We start from the raw sequence: 13,119 nt of genomic DNA on the forward strand, positions 1-13,119 counted from the left end.
CCAGTCCTGATTTACTTCTCTCTTAAAAATAAAGGTTCTTTATTGGATTTGGTGGTTCCATGAAGAACATGCGACCTTTCCATTGCACAAAAGGTTCTTTATAGTGAATAAAATTCACACTAAGAACAAAAAATATTCCTTTTAAGAACTGTTCACTGAAAGGTTCTTTAGGGAACCCAAAAATCACATGCAAACCCCCCCTTTTGGAACCTTTATTTTTAAGAGTGTTTCTGAAAAGAGTGACCAGGATATTATTCAAAAATAAACCTTTTGTGTTCCTCAAGTAATACAGGTTTTGAATAGCATGAAGATTCTGTCATCATTTACTCATCTTCATGTTGAGATGATCTTCATGTGGAGTGTGTTTTCTTAAGAAAGCACAAACGACCCTGAAGTACCCTTACTGCCCACCCCCACCAGCCATGCTAGACCCCCTCCCTACTCGAGCTGCTCAAATCATGACACCAAGACCAGAGAGCTGACATTTCAATAACATGCAGACGACACATGCACACACACACACAAAGAGGCATCTCTTCACACTCACAGATGTCTCAGAGATGGACTGCCACATGTCACAGGTCCAATATAATTAAACAACAGACTTTAAGAAATGCAATCTCTTTGAAGAAATTCTGTGTGTACCAACTCACTGTTGCAATGATTGACATATAGTGGAGGCCAGGGCTAGTTGCCACTATTTTTTATGCAAGTTAATATTTCTCAGGGTAGGTTTTTATAGTCAGTTTATTAAAAATAAAGGTTCCAAAAGGGGGGTTTTGCAGCAATGCCATTGAAGACCCATTTTGGGTTCCCCAAAGAACCTTTCAAGGCCCGTTCACACCAAGAATGAACTATAAAGATAATTATAATGATAAGTATATTAGCATACACAGCAATGCACAATATAATTCTGTTTATTATAAGCATGCTGCAGTTTTGTCGTCTGCCTTTTCAAATGCTTCAGCTCTTTAAAGTTTGGAGGATAGCCTGCTGATTGGATGTCAATGTTTTTATTGTTCATCAGCTGGAAAAAAATCGTTCTGAAAGTGATTCCAACAATATCGGTTCTCTGTGTTATTAACATTATAACTGTGGATGTGGATATCCCATACTCATAGAATTAGAATAGTAATTACAACTCCACCACCGTTATCAGTAGTTAACATCCTTGGTGTGAACAGGCCTTTAAAGTCGGCATGAAATGGAAGTATTCACCCCATAAAAAACCAAGTCCTGCCCTACTTTTTCTCTCTCTCTCGATAATCAATTACCCTCAGATGTAGGCTACAACACAATACAGAAGAAGAAAAAAAATGTTCGCTACTTATGTTGCATTGCAATTTCCATTATAAAGAACCTTTTGTGGAATGGAAACCTTTATTTTCAAGTGCACATGAAAAATATCCAGGTAATTTAACACACATTGACCTTTTGTGACAACATGACCCCATAGTGGGGCAAGTTGTCACACTGGAACATGAAACTAGCACATTTTAAACAGTACAACAATTACCAAAAGCAATTCATTAAATAGAAAAAAATAATGGTTTTGGTCAACAAATTATAACATTTAAAACAGCTTCCCCCAATAACAATGTACAACCCGGCATCAAAATAGACTTTATACTTAATCTACCCCTTTGAGGCTTCCCTTAATGCATGTGTGCTGTAGAGGGTTAAGTTATGACTGAGGTTGTGGTCTAGATGTGAATTGCGGTGGGATATCATGTATGCCACAGGGAATGTCAGTGTCACGACCTTTGTGGGCATGTAGACAAAGGGATCGTGATACTTTTCTTATCTGACTCGCCATCTGTGGTGGTGTTGAGGGGGGCCAGGGAAGTGAAAACAATTTGACCATTAAATCTCCACCCACGAGTTAAAAGAGCAAAGCGCTAAATTGGTGTTCTGGGAGGAGTCAGAGAGATTCCCTGAATACATGTACCACCACCGCTAATATATCATTTCTAATAGCATCTATTGATTACCAGCAGCAGAACGCGAACAGAGTGAAAGAAGTAAACTGGGCGTTGAAGTTGTAGCAGATAGTGTCCCTCCCTCCAGACTGAACTGTAGAAAGGGTCTGGTCTGCGCTACCAGCAGCGCGCAAGAGGGACGCGAGATTAGGGCAGCAGTTAGTTTGGGGGTCTCTGGAATTTATTAGCTGACGCTTGAAGCTCGTTGTGTTTTTCTGGATTCGGAGCAGATCTACAGGTCCGCCCGTTTTTTCAGTCGGCATTCATTCACGCAGACTTATACCATCACACTTCACCTCGTTTCATCTCTGGAACTCAGGACAGCGAAGAACAACGCGTGTTGTTTGGCTTTTGAGGTGAGATTCTCGGTAAACTAAACTCCGCTGGTGTTTACGTGAATGCAAACTTATGATGGCTGGTTAGCTCTCTTTATCTATTCATTTAATTCAAATCAGCTAGAAAAACATTGTGTTTCATTTTGAAACTCTGCCATATGTGGTTATCACTTATGCAGGGTAGAACTAAACAGATAAACACTCAAATTTGAGTGGATTTTTTTTATTGTTTTTTTTAAAACAATATGCATTTTAAAACGCGTATTGTTTTGACAGTAGCGATAAATCACAGCGATTCCTTATTGAGATGCGAGGAATTTTACGCGTAAATTTAATTTGAGCGAAGCCTAACAACTGTTTTAAGAAGCTTGAAGGTAGAAAACACTCGGAATTAAAAACAGTCGTTTATGTATTCAGCTAACATCGCGCTTCTCTCACCCCCCAAACAAACAATTTCCTTACGTTACACTCGCTCGTATTTCACCGATGACGGCGCGTGTCACCATCCGGCGGTTTCTGTTCAATCTAATTAGTTGAGTAAAACCCGGGGAAAGTCTGGATTGGATGAGGAGGCATCAAGCTGGCGGTTTTCCCACGGGGTGTGACAGCAGGAGTTGTCCGTGTGTTGTCCAGGAGGTCCTGTCTTAACCGTAGTCTGTCCCCCCAGACGCACAGGTCAGCAGATGGAGGCAGTCCTGCCGACGGGCGTGAGTTCAGTGCCAGTTTAAATCAATCAAACCGCGCATCTTTTCAGACCGCCGTTCATGTTTTCAGTGTGTGAAAGAGAAAAAATAGATGATTCTATCTATCTATCTATCTATCTATCTATCATTTAACCCTTGACATTCCTGTTAACAAAGAGTGAAATTCTTCAGGCTTTGAAACGGTGCACCAATAGACATGAATTATGGGTTTTTTCCTGAAAACTAAAACCATGTATGAATATGATCTTTGGCCATATTCCAGAAGCAACACAAACAGCGCCTGGTTAGGTTAATGTATCCTGTACAATATTTCTGAAATCTTCTAATCTTTAAATGCACTTAACCAGTACGATGTTAATTGTTAGCCTACTATGCCTTCAGAAGATTGTTTTTTTCCAGCCTACATGATCTTCACAGTCTGTCAAACTACATCAAATATGGTGGTATACTCTACTGTAACCAGATATGCCATGCAATCACATCTTATCTAATCAGGTGTTATTGAGAAGAACTTGAAAACCTTTCTTCTTGAAACTGAGGAATTTGTGATGTATCTCTTTGAGACATAGGGTGTTATTTCAAACAAAGCCCTGCCATACATTCTCAAGTGGTTATTGAAAGATTTGGAAGTAAACAGACCTTAAATCTTACATTCCAACTGTCTAACTTCATGTGTGCTGTAACTCTATATCCATTAGAGGGTTTTGGTGAATTTGTCCACCTATTTCAGGACCTTATTTTTGTAGTCTGACATAAAGGTTTGCTGCACTTGTCAGTGCAGACTCAGACCAGTTTTCAATTAGTCAGGCACTTGTGCGTGAAGATATTGACTCTGAGGGATTCATTAAAGGGTTAGTTCACCCAAAAATGTATATTAGGCTGCGTTTTACTCACCCCCGATGCATCCTAGGTGTATATGACTTTCTTCTTTCAGACGAATCCAGTCGGAGTTATATTAAAAATTGTCTTTGATCTTTCAAGCTCTATCGTTGCACTCAGCGGGTGTTGCATTGCTTCAGTCCAAAAGACGTAAAATAAAAAGCACCCTTCCATAAAAAAAAACGTCTCACATGGCTCCGGGGGGTGAACAAAGGCCTCCTGTAGCGAATCAATGCGTTTTTGTAAGAAAAATATCCATATTCAAAACGTAATAATCACGTGAATCTAGCTTGCGCTCACTGTTGTAGTCGCTGAGGAAATACATCAACTTCGCGCTGTGGATCGCCGGATCGGCTTTCACCGTGGACGAAGCGGAGTCCAGCCCGGGGTCGTCACATGTGGTTGCCGCAGGCATCACAATATGGTAAGGGGCGTAACATTTCCGTCACACGCTTGAGGTATTCGGCCAATCACAACGCACTAGGTAGCTGGCCAATCAGAGCACACCTCGCTTTTTCAGAACGATAAGCTTTGTAAAAATCGACGCGTTTCAGAAAGGCGGAGCATAGAGGAGCAACAATAATGTACATTATGTGGAAAATAATGTGTTTTTTTAACCTTAAACTGCATAAACACATTGCATTACACCAAATACACAACATAATGTTCTTTTTAGCAACGTCATATGACCCCTTTAAGGATGGGGCTAAAGGTGGACCTCCATGCTTTTTTCCCAAAAAATAATTTTTTTTTGTATGATTCACATCCTGTGTGTAATGTATGAAATCACCACCTTATAAAATAGATATGTTTTCCCGTGAGATTAGGTGGAAAAACCCTTAAAATGTGGACATCAGAGGCCTAGAAATAATAGTGCTTGGTCTAATCTGTAAGCTTTGTCCTATGGAAAAGCTCTGTCCCCAGATCAATGTGACACCTCATTTGCCCACTTTTTAAATACTCTGTTACATTTTTGTGATGTATTGATAAAGAAATGAATCATGACAATTATTTATTTTTGGATTAACAGTCGCTATAGTTTGTTTTGGTTGGTAATTATCCAATGAAAATTCTGTTTACAGACATGAAAATGAACTGATTGATTGTTTTGAAGTGTATCAAACTAAGTAATAACTAAAGCGGTGGACTGATGTGGAATGATTATGGAAGAGGGAGTCTGTGTTGTTCTGCTTGAGCAGACACGGAATCATTCAGTCACTAAAGCATTGAGCTACTGGAAATGAATCTTTGGTTCTTTAGCCCCTTTCGCACTGCATAGTTCTAGGAACTAAGTTCTAGGAACTAGCCGGTCAGGTAGTACCCCGGGAACTTTAGGTTCCCCCGGGCCGTTTTCTTGGTTGCATTCGCACCGCCAACAGGAACTCAGAAGTGACGTAAGCCGGCGGACAGCAACGTAATTTAAGCACAGCATTCAGCAACGTAAACTACAAAAGATGGAGGACACCGTGATCGGAGCTGTGTTTTTGATGTACAGTGGGTACGGAAAGTATTCAGACCCCCTTAAATTTTTCACTCTTTGTTATATTGCAGCCATTTGCTAAAATCATTTAAGTTAATTTTTTTTCCTCATTAATGTACACACAGCACCCCATATTGACAGAAAAACACGTGTGTGTTTATCTGGCTTTTTAAAAATGGCGGATGCCGGCGTTTTCCCACATGCGACGTACACTTACGTAGTTCCTATAGCGCGGGTTTAGACCCTACTCTGAAGTAAGAGCTAATTTAGTTCCCGTAAAAGGAGTTCCTAGAACTAAAATCGTTCCTAGTTCCTGCAGTGCGAACGCGCGAGCATCCGGGTACTTCCACCAATAGTTCTAGGAACTGAAAAGGTTCCTCTGGTGCGAAAGGGGCTTTTGTGGCGGGAAGTCCCAGTTGAGAGCAAAAGGCCTGTCTACAGGCTGTAATATTAATATCAGTTGACATGGCGGCAAGTGAACTGGTCATCAGGGCTGGTTTGATCTCCACTGCAGTTCCCAGATCTTTAATCGGTGCAGGTGATTCATTCCACCCTGAGCTCTTATCCAGCCTCCAGTGAAATGCCCTTATTGACAGCAGAGCGAAAGCCCTGGGAGAAAAGGAGGTCAAGTCATCACTTTCTTCCAAGTTTCAGGCATCAGAGCTACACGATCTGGCAGTTTGTAGTCTGCAGAGGATCTGGAATTAGATAGAGTATCTATTGCCTTGAAAAGAAAATTGCTTTCCCCCCCCCCATTTGCTGGAGGACTCTCATCTAATGCGTGTGACATGGGGCGCTTCACCCGGTAATGGGTTTTGGGGCCTCTTTGCCTCTGAGACATATTAAATTTGCAAAGGAGCTGTGTAGATTAATTACCATTAAGAATATGTGTTCTTTGGTCCTAGAATCTTCAAAAAATGAAAGGGGTCCTATTATGCTTTTTCACTTTTTCAACTTTAGTTAGTCTGTAATGTTGCTGTTTGAGCATAAAAAAGATCTGCAAAGTTACAAAGCTCAAAGTCCACTTCAAAAGGAGATATTTATTGAAGAGAAATCACTTTTCAAAAACTACAACGAATGACTCATTTGGACTACAACGCATATTTTCCGGAATTTGTGATATCACAAATACATTTAAATCGTGCTCAAATTTTTTACGCAATATTTACACTGATGCTCGCATGCGGCTATGGTAAGGGGCATGACATTTCCCGACCAGGCGCCGAGTGCTGCCAAGTCAAGTATGACCTGCCGCTGTAGAACTTCAATTACGAATGCATAGATCTTTTTTTATGCCAGTGCTGGCAAAGATGCTTTTGTTCTAGAAGGCTTTGAGAAACTTTAGAGGATGCAGCTGAGGGCTCCAAAGTTCATTCAAGACAGGGATGTCCATTGACCCTGGTAAATAACAGGACCTCTTTATCAAGAGGAAACAGACTGCTTGTTTGTGTTATGCGTAATGCTTATCTATTATTCAGGCAATTTCCTTCAATATTAGTGTGCCAGGGATAAAATGAGGTGAAAGTATGCATATAACAAGCTGGGTCCTACAGCTGAGGGTCTCACAGTCATTATTTAATCTTTACCCACAATGAAATGCAGATTTTAGATGTATTATTTACATACTAGATTTTTCCACACTCCACTTTTTGAAGTGTAGGTTTTATATGGAAAGAGCCTTATGTTGCTGGTGTGTCCATTTAAACAGGTTAAATTTACTATAAAAACTCACAGCTCATTTCCAGAAAAATGGTGAAAAATAAAAAAGGCGATTATGGGATGCCATTTTGGTGCCTAGGTCTATATATTGTATAGATTATATATAGCTTATGTGCCAAAATTGGTACAGAGAATCCTAAAATTTTTACTAGTATTGGTACTGACTGCTGAAAACCAGCCTGATCTCATTGTTTATAGGTATTAGTATGTAACATTTACAGGTACAAAATGTACATTTTTGTACGTTTTCATTGATTTGATTGACAATAATTTATTTATTTATTATTATTATTTTTTTAAATGTCAAAAGTGGTACCAAATAAAGTAATCCAAATAATGATGTGTTGCAGTCACAGTTCTCTCTGGCAGAATACAATCATTTTGTGTTAGACACAGAGCACAATTTAAGTTGTTAATTGTTGAAAATATTATCCTGATCCATTCCATGAAGGCTGACTGAGAATGACTAGGACAATGCCTTTTGTGTCCCACGACAAACTAAATAAATATTACATGATAAGTAATGGTTAAACGATTACAGAAATGTTATTCATTTTAAAGTTTTAAAATGGAGTCTTTCCAGAATATTAAGTAAATGAGTAAACTGCATTACAAATAAATAATTAATGAAAACATAATGTCATTAATATGACAACTGAATACAATATAACCAAAATGTTAACGCCACAATTTCAATATTCATAAGGATTCATTTTTAAGTCTGTAAAGTTGTTCATACGTAAATAATTTACATTTTAGTTGTAGTCACATCAATATTGTACGTTTAGATGCTGTTAATACATCAATATTGTGTGTTTTATTGTCTATGCAAACATAAGTAAATGCAAGTTCACACTTTACGTAAAAATACACACGAATATTCATGACATCACGATTTGATCAGCATTATACTGCAAAAGTACATGTATAAAGTAGATTTTACTATAAATTATGGTATATGGAATATTGTAATTCAAAACCATTTAACAGTATGTTACAGTAAAATTACATGTATGTATGGTCCTGTTAAATGTAATTCCATTTCTCACTGTATATGGTAAGGGAACTTACACTTAATAGTTTTTCGTGTAGTATCCCACATTCTTTTTACGTTAGAATTATACAATTTTTTAGTCATAATAACGCTGCATTTTGTTGATATTTAAGGTTTTCGGTAAATTACAGGTTTCAGTCAAATAAGAACCATTCTAAAAAAACCATGGGCTGTTTATGATAGCGGCACACACAGTTATCCTTGTGTATCCTCAGCTATTGAGTAAAAGAGCTCTGTTGATCTGAGTTGCTCTCATTATGACATTTGCACAGCCTGAAAACAGACAGTTGTTTCTCTGGGCTCACACTGTCTATAGGAAAGGCCTGTTTCTCCCTTTGACACAGTTAAACTCCTCACTAGCCCTGACTCAGGCATATCTGTGTGCTTCTGATCTTTCTCTTTTCTTCTTATTCATTCCAGTAGAAGTTTATTCCCCAGACTTTTTCCCTGTACTCCCCACCTCTGTTTCCCCCTCCTCTGGGTTTTTGGTTTTGGTAACAGTTCTGCGGTCGATCCTGTGCATTCAAGTGCACGTAGCAAACTCAAAAGCCATTACTCTACAGACAGACATTCCTTTGTGGAAAGCGTTTGGTAGGTTTAAGTCTCTATCTGCGTTCAGTGGTGTTAAGATGTTCACTACTGTTTTGTGCTGTTTTGAGATGATCAAGAAACACGTTGTTCTGTCTTTGAATACATTCACACAAACACACACACGCAGCAGAGTGAAATGAGCACAGCTGGCTCAAGTCCATTAGGTTTGTGTGTTTAAGGTCTTTGCTCTATGATACAATATTAATTAAAAAGACTGTTCTGTTTAGGATCATAGCTTGAATTCTGGTCATTGTACTGATGACCTGTAATTTATATAGCTGAAGCTGAATGAAGCTTACAGGTACAATGTTTCCCTGAAATGTGACTGTATATGGAGATGGTGGTTTAATAGCAAAACTTGCATGATACTTTGGGCTAAGCACTAAAATCGAGCAGTTTTTTTTTCTCAATATGCGGAGATAAGCTGTCCTTTCAATACAAACATGATGAGTATTACAGTATGAACCATTTGGACATAAATGGGTTATGTGTTGTTTTCCCCTAGATTTTATCTCCATTATGCACTTTTATGCATTATGCATAATATGCTTCTGCAGAAGCGAAATGTTTCTGCATTAGAATTTATTCATGTTTTTATTCATTTTGTCTTTAATTTCACAATACATTAGGCTGGTGTAAAAACAGATAACAATACAGGTTTAATGAAAAAATAGTAATGCAGACACACAATGTGAACTGCTAAGTACATTTTATATGCAAGTACACATTATGAATCAAATGTTTTTACACACAAAGTCATTATTTCTTATGACTATTTTCCACATTTTAGAATGATAGTCAAAACTACACTACAGCTCAAAGACAGTAAACAGAAAGACAAAAGGCAGTTTTCTATTTTAATATATTTTAAAATGTAATATTCTCTGATGACTAAAAAGCCCAAAAGAACAGCATTTATTTGAATCGAAATCTTTTGTAACGTTATGCATGACTTCTGTCGATTTTGACAAATGTAATAGATCCTTACTGAATAAAATAAACTAAAATAAAGGCCCCAAACCCTTAAATGGTAGTGCAATGTGGGAATTATTGACCAAAACAATGTTAAACAAGATTCCAGCTCTATACACTCTGGACATTCTCTTCTTAACTAACTTCATGAAGTGCAGACTGGGATGATTTGTACTGAAGGGGTTCACATGCGTGCTGGAGACTTGTTGGATGCTTTTCCTTCACAATCTGGCCAAACATATCCAGAACATTTCCTTTAGGTATAATTTCAGTTTTCCATTATATTTGTAATTTATATTATGTTCAATCAACAATTACCCTCACACACCTGCAGGTGACTGATAGGTGCGTAGGACAAACAGCCAAAAGCAGGCCAAAAATCAAAACAAAAACGAAGTGTGTCCAAACATGTGACCGGTTGTGTGTAAATAAACATTCCTGTCAGCTAGACTAACCACAATGCTTTCAATTAAAGTGACAAAACCACAACTTAACTGACAAAAACATTTGTATGCCAGTTCATGTCAGGGACAATACATGTCCGATTCTCCAGAACATTTCCCCAGTCTCCTCGTAATGTATTTGACAACTTCCTCCTACAAGTCTGCCACATCAGATGCCACTATATGCCTGGTGTTAAGTTGACATGTTCTGTACTTTTTAGTTTTACTCCTCGTGATTTTTTTATGAGATGCTATAAATGTTTCAGCCGGGCTTCTTTACCCATATGTGGCTTTCAACAGATTTGTTGGGTCACTACAGTTAAAGTCATCTTGTGGCTTTTAGGGCCGCATTGTGAAGCCCCAGGCATCATTCTGCAAGACGGCGATTGTCAGTCAGCCTTCTCGGTTCATTGCAGGGCCATGAAGAAAACTGCCTTCTTTAATCATGAGATAACGTGATCACATGAAGGTGGTGTATTGTCACATTGTGTGGTCATTAATGAGGAAACTACACGTTTCTCCATTCAAGCTGCTGAGGAAATATTTAGGGCAGTGATATCATTCCCCACTGATTAGGCTGGAGAATGGATGAAATAGACCATAAAGTCTAATCTCTTCCTTTTCTAATCTCTGCTCATATTTGGAAACTGCCGGAGGAGAAGACTGAGCACCCTTCAAAGGTAGTAAATGCTTTGTGTGAGCATCATTTGCATGTTACTGATTATTTTAACATAAATTGAATGTACCAGCTTGCATTTTTGATGATGGAGAGAACAGGATCGTTCGAGACTGAAGGTTACAAGGTGCTTATTCTGATTTGGTGCTGCATTTTTGGGCTATGAATGGCAACTTAAATCCTCATGCAGGTCAAAGGAGAGCTTCAGGAAATGATAAACCTGGGCTTGTGTCCCAATAATTAGTCACATGTTCTTTTGTCAGCTAGTGGCCACATTACGCTGAATTAATTACAACCACCTGCTTGAGACAATAAGACTGAAAACATCAGACCCAGCAGTTGAGGCAAGTCTCCAGCTGGTTGCTCTTTCGGGATAATCTTATGATTGGCAAGTTGTAATGTTTTTCTTAGGTCCTGAGAGACCATGGCATCTGAGATGGTGTAAATCAACCAAAAAAAGGATATTTCAGTGCTGCACTTCTTTGCCTGCCAACATGTAGAATATGAGATGCACCCTCAGCAATACACAGACCTAAAATAGTCCAATAAAACTCCATTAGCCTAGAACAATAGAAATCGAACTCACTGGCTTCATTGTTTGTCTAACATTTGGAATTGAGTTGTAATTAATAATTGGGAAAGTAAATGATTTCTGTTTGCTTTATGCTAAATGCTTAATTTTTTGTGGAAAAATGTGCGTCATCCATCATTAGTCTTGAAGAAATGTCAACTTGTTTAGTTGTGAGAACTTTTTTAAACTGAAAACCATTTATTTTCATTCCAACAACTTTATTTTCATTGCATGCCAAAACATTTTTATAAAATGCATACAATATGCAGTGTAAAAACGTTTTTATTCTCATACTTTATTTCTAGTGTTCTTTTCCATATTACCTTATGATAACCTTGTGTGACCCTAATGATCAAACACAGCCATCAAAATTTAATTTAAATTTATTCATTTATTGATTGACTGATTGATTGATTTCACTATACTGAGCATGCATGAAATGGTTCACTCATATCTCATTATTCACTCATCTATTCACTCATTCATCTTTGTCACACCACACTGATCTAAGCTTATTTTATAGTTTGAAGTTGATAGAATGATAAATACCCTTTTCAGTTCTGTCCCATAAGCCCTTAAATATTGTGTCTGAATAACTCACCTGGCCTTTGAAGTATTAGATTCAGTGTCTTTTAAAATACCTTATGAAATGTGATTTGAAGCATTTAAAAGCACAGTTAACCCAAAAATGAAAATCCTGTCATCTTTTACGCCTGCTCAGCCTCATTTTAAAGACTATCCTGCTGTGATGTGTCTGGCAGGCCATATTTAGAAGCTACAGCAGAGGGCAAGTTTTTAATTTGAATATTTTTGATTTGAAATATTCTGTGTAGCATGAGTTGCATGCACCATTTTTGATACCGTTAATTTTCCTTGTGTCATTGACTTTCTTCCACGTCCCAAAAGTTTGAGATTTGCATTAATCATAGTTTTTATAACTTGTATAATTGTGTGAAATTTGGTGAATAGGATAGAAAGATGTATTGTTCTTTTCTGCCTTTTTCCTACCAAGCAAATCATTGATGTCCATGAGAAGTGTCAGTCAGCAGAATGCAGTCCAAAAAGAGATCTGAACTGAGACAAAATGAGTCGGATAATCTGTGTGGCCCTGTTTACGCTTGTTTTGGAGAGCAGAAACTGAATTTCGAGAATTGGCTAGAGGCTTTCAGAGGCAATTGAAGACATATGGAACAAGCATCAGCCTACAAGATCAGTTGTAAACGGCATGTTTTACCTTTCATTTAATAAACATTTGCAGCAGCGAACCCCCCAGAGTTATGCTACAGCAGAAATCAACTTAAATATGAAATCCATGTGCTATTTTGCAAATTAAAATACAGACAAAAAATATGAATTAACTGACTATGTAATGTATCCTGTTGGTTTCAAGAGACAATCCTGTTTCAGCTTTTTTGACCTGTTTTATCCATATAAAGTTTCATTAATTTGACAATGGTCCAAGACCCTTCCAGTCAATGATTTACAGTATCTCACAGAAGTGAGTACACCCCTCACATTTTTGTAAATATTTTATTATATCTTTTCATGTGACAACACTGAAGAAATGACACTTTGCTACAATGTAAAGCAGTGAGTGTACAGCTTGTATAACAGTGTAAATTTGCTGTCCCCTCAAAATAACTCAACACACAGCCATTAATGTCTAAACCACTGGCCACAAAAGTGAGTACACCCCAAAGTGAAAATGTCCAAATT

At 38.0% G+C, this 13,119-nt stretch overlaps 1 protein-coding gene across 2 annotated transcripts in view; it reads left to right on the top strand.

The window, feature by feature from the left end:
• Nucleotides 1-1,925: 1,925 nt before the first annotated feature.
• Nucleotides 1,926-13,119, top strand: part of LOC107715246 (tetraspanin-18-like) — a 55,259-nt gene continuing 44,065 nt past the window's right edge. The window contains exon 1 of one of the 2 annotated variants that reach the window (XM_016521329.1): nucleotides 1,926-2,335. The gene's annotated coding sequence lies outside the window, so the exon portion shown is untranslated. Of the gene's footprint in view, nucleotides 2,336-2,864; nucleotides 3,022-13,119 lie in introns of those variants that run through there. The other variant, XM_016521330.1, reaches the window with a different exon arrangement.

Source organism: Sinocyclocheilus rhinocerous, unplaced genomic scaffold (assembly GCF_001515625.1).
Source record: "Sinocyclocheilus rhinocerous isolate Xijiao unplaced genomic scaffold, SAMN03320098_v1.1 scaffold659, whole genome shotgun sequence".
Taxonomy (NCBI): Eukaryota; Metazoa; Chordata; class Actinopteri; order Cypriniformes; family Cyprinidae; genus Sinocyclocheilus; species Sinocyclocheilus rhinocerous.